The sequence below is a fragment of the Trifolium pratense genome, linkage group LG2 (assembly GCF_020283565.1).
Source record: "Trifolium pratense cultivar HEN17-A07 linkage group LG2, ARS_RC_1.1, whole genome shotgun sequence".
NCBI lineage: Eukaryota > Viridiplantae > Streptophyta > Magnoliopsida > Fabales > Fabaceae > Trifolium > Trifolium pratense.
Window position 1 is genome coordinate 42,878,237 of NC_060060.1, and position 8,270 is coordinate 42,886,506.

The window sequence follows — 8,270 nt, forward strand, 5'->3', positions numbered from 1 at the left end:
CATCATTCTAGTGATACCAGAATTTCACAATGTCATCGACATATAGAAGAAGAAACACAGCGCCAGATTCGCGGTGTAAGCAAAAAAGAGACGGGTCTGCTGTACTATGTTTAAAACCAAAGTTAATGAGGACCTCAGAGAATTTGGAATACCAGTTTCGTGATGCTTGCTTAAGGCCATATAAGGACTTTTGTAGCTTGCAAACCAGTTGCTCCCCCTTGCGACGGAATCCGGGAGGTAATTGCATAAAAACATCCTCATGTAAATCACCGTGTAAAAAGGCGTTATTCACATCCAATTGATGAAGAGGCCAATTTTTTGCAGCAGCAATAGAGAGTAAAACTCTAACTGTGACAAGTTTATAGCTACGGGAGCAAATGTATCAAAATAATCAACCCCTTCAATTTGGGTGTATCCCTTAGCAACTAAACGTGCCTTATACCGTTCGATGCTACCGTCAGACTTGCGCTTAATTTTGAAAACCCATCGACAACCAATTGGTTTCTTTCCGTCAGGTAGAGGAACTAAGGACCAAGTTCTGTTTTCACACAAAGCATCAATCTCAGATTGCATTGCCTTACGCCATTCCGGAAAATTCTTAGCTTCAGAGTATGACTGCGGCTCAGTTTCAACAGCTATGGAAGAAAGAAAAGAACGATGCGGAGAAGAAAAACGATGATAAGATATGGAGTTAGAAAGAGGATAAAGAATACCTGGATCATTTGGAGAAGAGGAGGACTGTGATGAGGTGCGGGACCACACATAATCATTAAGAAGGCATGGAGGTTTAATGGTGCGTGATGAACGGCGAGGAATATTTTGTAGAGAATGTTGATTTACTAAATGTTCCTCAAGGTGGTCGGGTTCCAAGGCTAGTTGTGTGGGTGGACCATGGTCTGAAGATGGGGGTGTAGGTGATGTGATGAAATTATTTATGGCGGTGGATTCATTAGTAAGTAATTCTCCTTCTCCAAAGGGATAAGAATTAGGTGATAATATGTCATCCATAGGTGGTAAAGGTAAAGGTAAAGGGAAGGCTGATTCATTTGTCTGGTCATTAAGCATCTTGTATGGAAAAATTGTTTCATAAAAAATTGCATCTCTTATAACATAGATTTTTTTTTAAGATAAATCCAATATTTTATAACCTTTTTGACCATGGGGATACCCTAAAAACACTCCTGGAGATGCACGTTTATCAAATTTGTGACTGATTTGTGTGTTGTGGCCATATACTAAACAACCAAAAACTCGAAGATGAGAAAGTTTTGGTTTTTTGTTAAATAAAATTTCATGAGGTGTACGGCCTTTCAAAACATTTGTAGGTAGGCGATTAATCAAGTACGCAGCAGTGAGTACAAAATCACCCCAAAAATTTAATGGCAAGTTGGATTGAAAATGTGAAGCGCGTGCAACATTTAATAAATGTCTATGTTTACGCTCTACAACACCATTTTGTTGCGGAGTATAAACACAACTAGATTGTTGTAACACTCCTAAGTTTGTTAAAAAATCACGAGTTTGAGAGTTAAAAAATTTACGTCCATTGTCGGATTGAATTTTTTGGATCTGAGTATTAAATTGTTTTTCAACTAATTTAAAGAAATAGGGGATGATTGTGTTAACTTCACTTTTGTGTTGCATTAGAAATACCCACGTACTTCGCGAAAAATCATCTACCACAGTAAGAAAAAATTTAGCACTAGAAGAGTGATTTTTATTATAAGGTCCCCATATATCAAAATGGATTAATTCAAAACATCGAACAGTAGAGATGCAACTTAATGGAAATTTCAAACGAGGCTGTTTTGCCAAAGGACAAACAGTGCAAGTACATTTGTTAGAAAACTTAATGCTAGTATCTAAATTGTTGAACTGTGAAGATAAAGTTGGGGCTGGATGTCCTAAGCGCCAATGCCATAAATCAAAGTGTGAACTAAATAAAGCAGTAGAAATGGAATTTGTTGCAGGATTATTCATTGTGTAGAGGCCCTTATGTTGTTCACCCATCACAGTAATCCTCTTCGTCCTCTGGTCCTGTAAAAAACATGAAGTAGGAGTGAAAGTGACCCAAGAATTAGTGTCTTTAGATAGTTGACTAATGGACAAAAGGTTAAATTGAAAGGAAGGGACATGTAGAACATTTTGAATTATAAGACCTGAATGTAAACAAATGGAACCAATATGATGAACGGGAGCAAGTTTATTATCAGGTAATTTAAAAGACGTGGAGACTTTAGTGTACGAGTGAAAAAGTGAAAGGTCAGAAACCATATGGTGAGTGGCACCGGAATCTAATATCCATAAGAATGTACAAGGTTTAAAGGAAAAGAAACAACGAAATAAGGTACCTGCGAAATTTGCAAGTGGTCAATTGTTACCATTTTGAAGGAGAGAGAGTAGCTGTTGAATCTAAGTTGGAGTCAAACTAGATGAAGACTGAGTATCCGGAGATGGAACAACAGCAGCATTGGAACGAGCCGGTGAAGCAGAAGGTCTGGTTCCGCGACCGTCACGAGAAGAAGAACCACGACGAGGTTTGTTGGAGCCAATATTATGTTTCCACCAAGAAGGATAACCAATCTTTGAGTAGCAACGACTGTCTGAGTGCCCATCAAGCTTGCAAATGGAACAGTAATAATGTGGTTTGGAACTGGCCTCTTGTAAAGAATTTGATTGTTGAACAGACATGGCTGATTGATCTATTGAAACCGAACGTGAATCCGATATGGAACGTTGACGCTCTTCTTGCAACAGGAGGGAATATGCTTTGGGAACAGAGGGGAGAGGGTCCATGAGTAGTATTTGGCTACGAACAGATGTATATGAATCACTTAAACCCTGTAGGAAATCCATAAGATGTTCAGTAGTATAAACCTCGTTGAAATTTGGTACATCACCGCAAACACAAGCAGGAAGAGTTTGATAAGAATTAAGCTCATCTTTATAAGCTTTGAGTTCTGTATAATATGTGGAAATTGATTTAGTTCCTTGAGAAAGATTTGCAATGGCTCGGCGAATTTCAAAAATGCGAGGTGCATTTTTTTGAGTAAATCGAGCAAGGAGGTCAAGCCATATATCCCTAGCACTGTTAATCCATAGGATGGAATTGGCTATGGTGGGGATAGTGGAATGTATGAGCCAAGATTGAACCATACTATTGCACCGGACCCAAAAGGCGAAATTTGCATTGTTAGGTTCAGGTTTAACGAGGCTGCCATCAATAAAACCAAGTTTGTTTTTGGCTTCAAGTGCCATGGTAATGGCTCGGCTCCAAGTGGCATAGTTATCTCCATTAAGGGGTTGTGTCACCAGTACCTGGCCTGGTTGGTCTGATGAATGAAGATAATAAGGTGATGAAGGATCAATTTGGTTAAGGGCAGCCATTGGTGTGAAAAAAAAGAGGAAAGGTGGGAACGAAGTTAGGCTGATACCATGTAAAAGTGGTAGCAACACAACTGTAAAAGTAACTTAGCAGAGAACAAATTGATTGAAAACTCTCTGTTATGTTTATTGATGAATGAATTGTATGTTTATATAGAGTACAAGTATTAATTGAAAAGCTAAACTAAAGGAAAGCTATACAATAAGTATTAGGATAGGAACAACATGGATTAGTATCAAAGTATTAGGATGAGAACAAAAGGGATTAGTATAAAAAATGTATATATCCGATAACAATAATATGTATATCTAGGATCTGTGTTTTTTTTTACTTTGCAGCTGAAAATGCAATCATAGGTTCATGTTTTAATCTTTGTATATGGAAATGGGGTTACTTATTAATTTCCCATGACTAATAACAAATTGATGTAAATTTCAAAATCGGAAAGCGTTTAAAGAAATATCTCTTTCAAAAAAATATTTCAAATTTTGAAGTATTTTCGGATAACTTCCAAAATAAAGAGATTGGTAAAGAGAAAAGAAAATAAGAGAGCGAGGAGAAACTTGAAAGTGAGATCATTTTTATGGCTATAGAAAATATCACCATTCCTAAGAGTGAGAAAGAAAAAGAAGAGATTATTGAAAAAGAAATTGAGAGTGTTTTGTGGCTACCGAAAATGTCATTATTCCTTATAATAATGTTTCTTTTACTTCTTGTGTTCTCGAGTCTTTATCTCAAAGAGAAGTTAGTGAAGAAAATAGAAATCTCACTTTTCATAGAAGTAAAGAGAAAGAAGGAGAGAGGATGGAAAATTGTGAGAGAAAATATAGTGTTGAGATAGAAGTGAAGGAGAAAAAAAATATTGAGAGAAAAGAAAAAAAGAGAGAAAAGAAAAATGAATGTGATGAGAAGAAAATTTATGAGATGAAAATATAAAAGAGGAGTTTGAGAAAGATGACAACTTTGAGAAGATTGAAGAGGAAAAAAATTCAACTTGCAAAAAGAAATTTCTTGCTAAAAGGGAATATGCAAAAGAGAGAATTTTTCTTACTAATCCTTTAGTTATTTATGTAGGTTTTGATTTGAGGACAAATTAAATCCTCTTGAAGAGGGAGAGAATAATACGATCATGAGTTCCCTAAGCATGTGGAAGGAAATTTATAAAAAATCCACAAAAATATTTGGATGAAGATGCTTGAGCCCAATTTGAAGCCCAATTCACATGATAAGAAGCATCATTGGGCTGATTTATGGTCTAATAATATTTGATTAAATAGAAAACATTAAGTCCAATTTTCTTTATTTTTATGGCAATTTTGGTTTTTTGTATTAGGAAGGTTTTTAGATGACCTTTAGCTTCCTTCTAACCTCTCTAAATGCTTCCTAGTGGTGCACTAAGTCATTATAGTGGCTAGTGGAAATTTATAAGCATGTTAGTAAAAATTTTCTAAGGTCTATGATGAATGCATGGTAGTGGACAATAAATCCGACTAAGTAAGGATATTCTATAAATAGGACTAAACACAACTTGAAGTTTAATATAATTTGAGAGTTTTTTTGTGAGAACTTTTCCTTTGTTCTTGAGATAAGAACTTTATGGTGTTGGTTCTACCGGTTAGGATCGCACTTTGTTTGATAACTTTGGTTCTACTGGCAGGTCGCGGTTAGGGTCAAGTTTCTCTTTTTTATTGATAACTTTGGTTCTACCGGCAGGTCACGATTAGGATCAAGTTCTTATACCTGTTATTCAAGATGATCCTAAGCAGTCACTTATTTGTCATTAAAAAAAACAACTACATAGTTCAAGTAGTTGAAAATAAATTCATCTAAAAAACAATTATTTTGTAATTATTAAAAACTTCTTTATTTAACGTTCATATACTAACTTTTAATATAAAAATTTACATAAATCTACAGAAGAATTTACATAAATTTACATAAAATTTGAAAAAAAAAATTACACAAAATTATTTAACACTATAAGAATTTATTTTAAAAAAAACCATAACAAACAGGCCATAAAAAAATAATGAATTGTAATGATTAGAATATTCTTTATTTCATCCCCTCCACTAAATGTGTTTAAGGGACAAACACAACACTTGATCTACCGAAGAGACATTTTTAAGTGTGCTAAAGAGGCAAATGCAAGACGTTGATGTACTTAAGTGCAAAAATCATTTAATTATTTTCAGCATTGCATGGTTGCCATACACTATAAATTGATCAAACCATTTTCTATTTGTTACTTAAGAAAAACTATAGAAAAATAAATATGGCTAAAACTTTCAAGTTTGTTCCCACTTTAATTTTGTTTTTTTTCCTATTTCTTACTAGTGCAAAGGGGGTTGACATTGAAACAATTAACTGTAAAACTGACAATGATTGCCCAAATAAATTTTGGAATAGAAAGTATTATAGGTGCGTTAACGGCAATTGTGAAGTCACTCCTTTCCCAGAATATATACTGCCAGAAGGAGTGACTATCATACGACCGCTAGAGTGAGTTTCATACCCAATAGAGTACACAAATGTTATTAGCAAGGAAGAATAAATTCTCGCAGTATAATAAAAAATATACTCCCTCTATTTCTTAATTAATATAAGAAGAAGTTGACTTTTTAAATACATTAAAAAATGAATGTATATTTAGTCTATAATATAGTCTAGATACATAAATTTTTTAATGTATCTAAAAAGTGAATCTCTTCTTATATTAAAGGCTGGAGGGAGTATTCAATATATTGTATTAGCACCTAATAATTGTATTTCTTTTTTTTTTTTTTTTTTTTTAGTTTCATAATTTCATATGCACCTTGCAACAATTGTTATGTACTCTAAAATGTTGGTAATTAAATAAAATAAGACACTAAATACTATTAGATTGTATATTTTTTCTATCTTAATTATGGATGTTTCACAAGGCCTCCAATTTAGACCTATGATTAATGAAATTGAAATATATTATATAAGTTGAATAAAATAACTATTTTACTTCGAAGCCCAATAACTCTAATTTTATTAGTATAGCTATCAGCGTAGATGTTTTATTAAAAGTAATTAGTAGATAAATAACAGTCTTATTACCAGCTTTATAGAGATGATGCTATTTAGATATTCCTTAATTTTTTCGTTTTAATTAGTTCTTACTTTTTAGTAAACTCAATGCATATATATATATATATATATATATATATATGAGTTGTATAGTTATTAGAGGTAATTAGAAGATAAACAACAGTTTTATGTTTTTTTTTGTTTACCATAATATTGGTACAAAGTTTCTACTGCCGTTAGTGATAACTAATTTTCATCGGGGAACGTGTGGAGCACACAAGGTGATAATAGTTTTCCTATCAGCCGTAGAGATTTAGTAATTTAGATATGGCGCCATTTTAGAGGATTAGCTGAGGATGTCTACATTTTCATGGTAAATTGTCTACAAAGATTCCTACCATTTGTTGTAATCCTATTTTATAGTCCTTATGGGGCAGTGCTCTCTTTATGAGTCTCGTGTTGGAACACTTAGAGTCTTGTGTGTGGTGGTGCATGCTTCTGGATTTTGGTGATTTTGGAGGAGTGTAAGTTTTTCTTTCCGTTCTTCTCTTCTTGGTTTCTTCTGTTTCTCTCTTCTTGGTCGTCGATTATTTTGGGGTTTGGTGGCTCTCACTCTAGTCATGGGCGGCTTAGGAGTTCTTTCTTTTGAGTTTACTTTATTTTTTCTTTATTCTGGAGGCTATGTACTTGTTATACTCTAGTCATTCAAAAAAAAAATCCATATGGGGCAGTGGTTTTGTATGGCTTATGGATTTAGTTCAATTCGCTATATCATGAATTTATTGGTGATTTGGTTCCATAATTCTGACCATACTGCATGTGTTACAAAATTTGTTTATGGCTACATGCTTGGACTAGTCGAGCCTCAATAACTTAAAATTCAATTGGGGTAGTAAGTGAAAAGCATCAAGTTAAGCTAATCTATCTTATGTTGAATTGCTAAAATGTGGCTTTTAATGTCCTCATTGTTTTCTAATTCTGTAATAAAACATATGATTACTTGTTGGCACTAATGCCTGTGTGCTAGCTTATTTACTTTGGCATCCAAAATATTAATTAGTTTGAATCTTGCTAATCTGGAATTGTTCCATTTTGTTCCTGTAAAGGAATGATAATTGTATTTGTTTGAATTGTTATGGTTTTGATTGCATCAGTTAGTTACTATTATTGATTCCTAGAATCATAAGGATGACTGAAGATGCTATTGAAGTAGCTACAGAAATTGACTATAGATTTTTCTAGTGACTTGGCTTAGAAGTTTATATGTTGAAGAGTTATAATCATGGAATATCACATGAAGATATTGTCGTTTGTTTTGAATGATGTAAAAAATAGCGTCAAAATATATTGATGTGATTTAGGCAAATATTTGATCAAAATGTTTTTCAAAAAGATTTTTCAAAATGCTTTGAAACTTAAGAGTTTTTCAATTTCAGGCATTTTGAACTGGTGCATATAGGATATGAACCGGTGCGTTGCTATTTGATTGAAATTGATTAAAAATAAAAGACATTTTTGAAGGTGTGAAAAACACAAGGGGGTGAATTGTGTTTTGAAAAACTAAAGCTTTTTCAGAAATTTTGCAATCCAAAATCACTTTATGCAGCGGATAAATTAACACAATAAAGGAGATAAGGGAGAGAAGATGAACACACAAAAGTTTATATTGGTTTCCTTCACAAGTCGAGAGTACTCTAGTTCCCTTGCACTTCCAATGGAGTTCGATATAAAATCACTAAAGATTACAAACAAATGCTCAAGTACATAGCAAGAGACTTCAAATGCTCAAGTTACAACTAACAAGAGACTTCTCCAAAACTTACAAAGA

At 33.6% G+C, this 8,270-nt stretch overlaps 1 long non-coding RNA gene across 1 annotated transcript; it reads left to right on the forward strand.

Annotated features, from left to right (window-relative positions):
• Positions 1 to 5,897: 5,897 nt before the first annotated feature.
• LOC123908710 lies at positions 5,898 to 7,939 on the forward strand. The gene is made up of 2 exons (XR_006809668.1): positions 5,898 to 6,966; positions 7,879 to 7,939. It is a non-coding gene; the product is annotated as an uncharacterized LOC123908710 (long non-coding RNA).
• Positions 7,940 to 8,270: the final 331 nt, after the last annotated feature.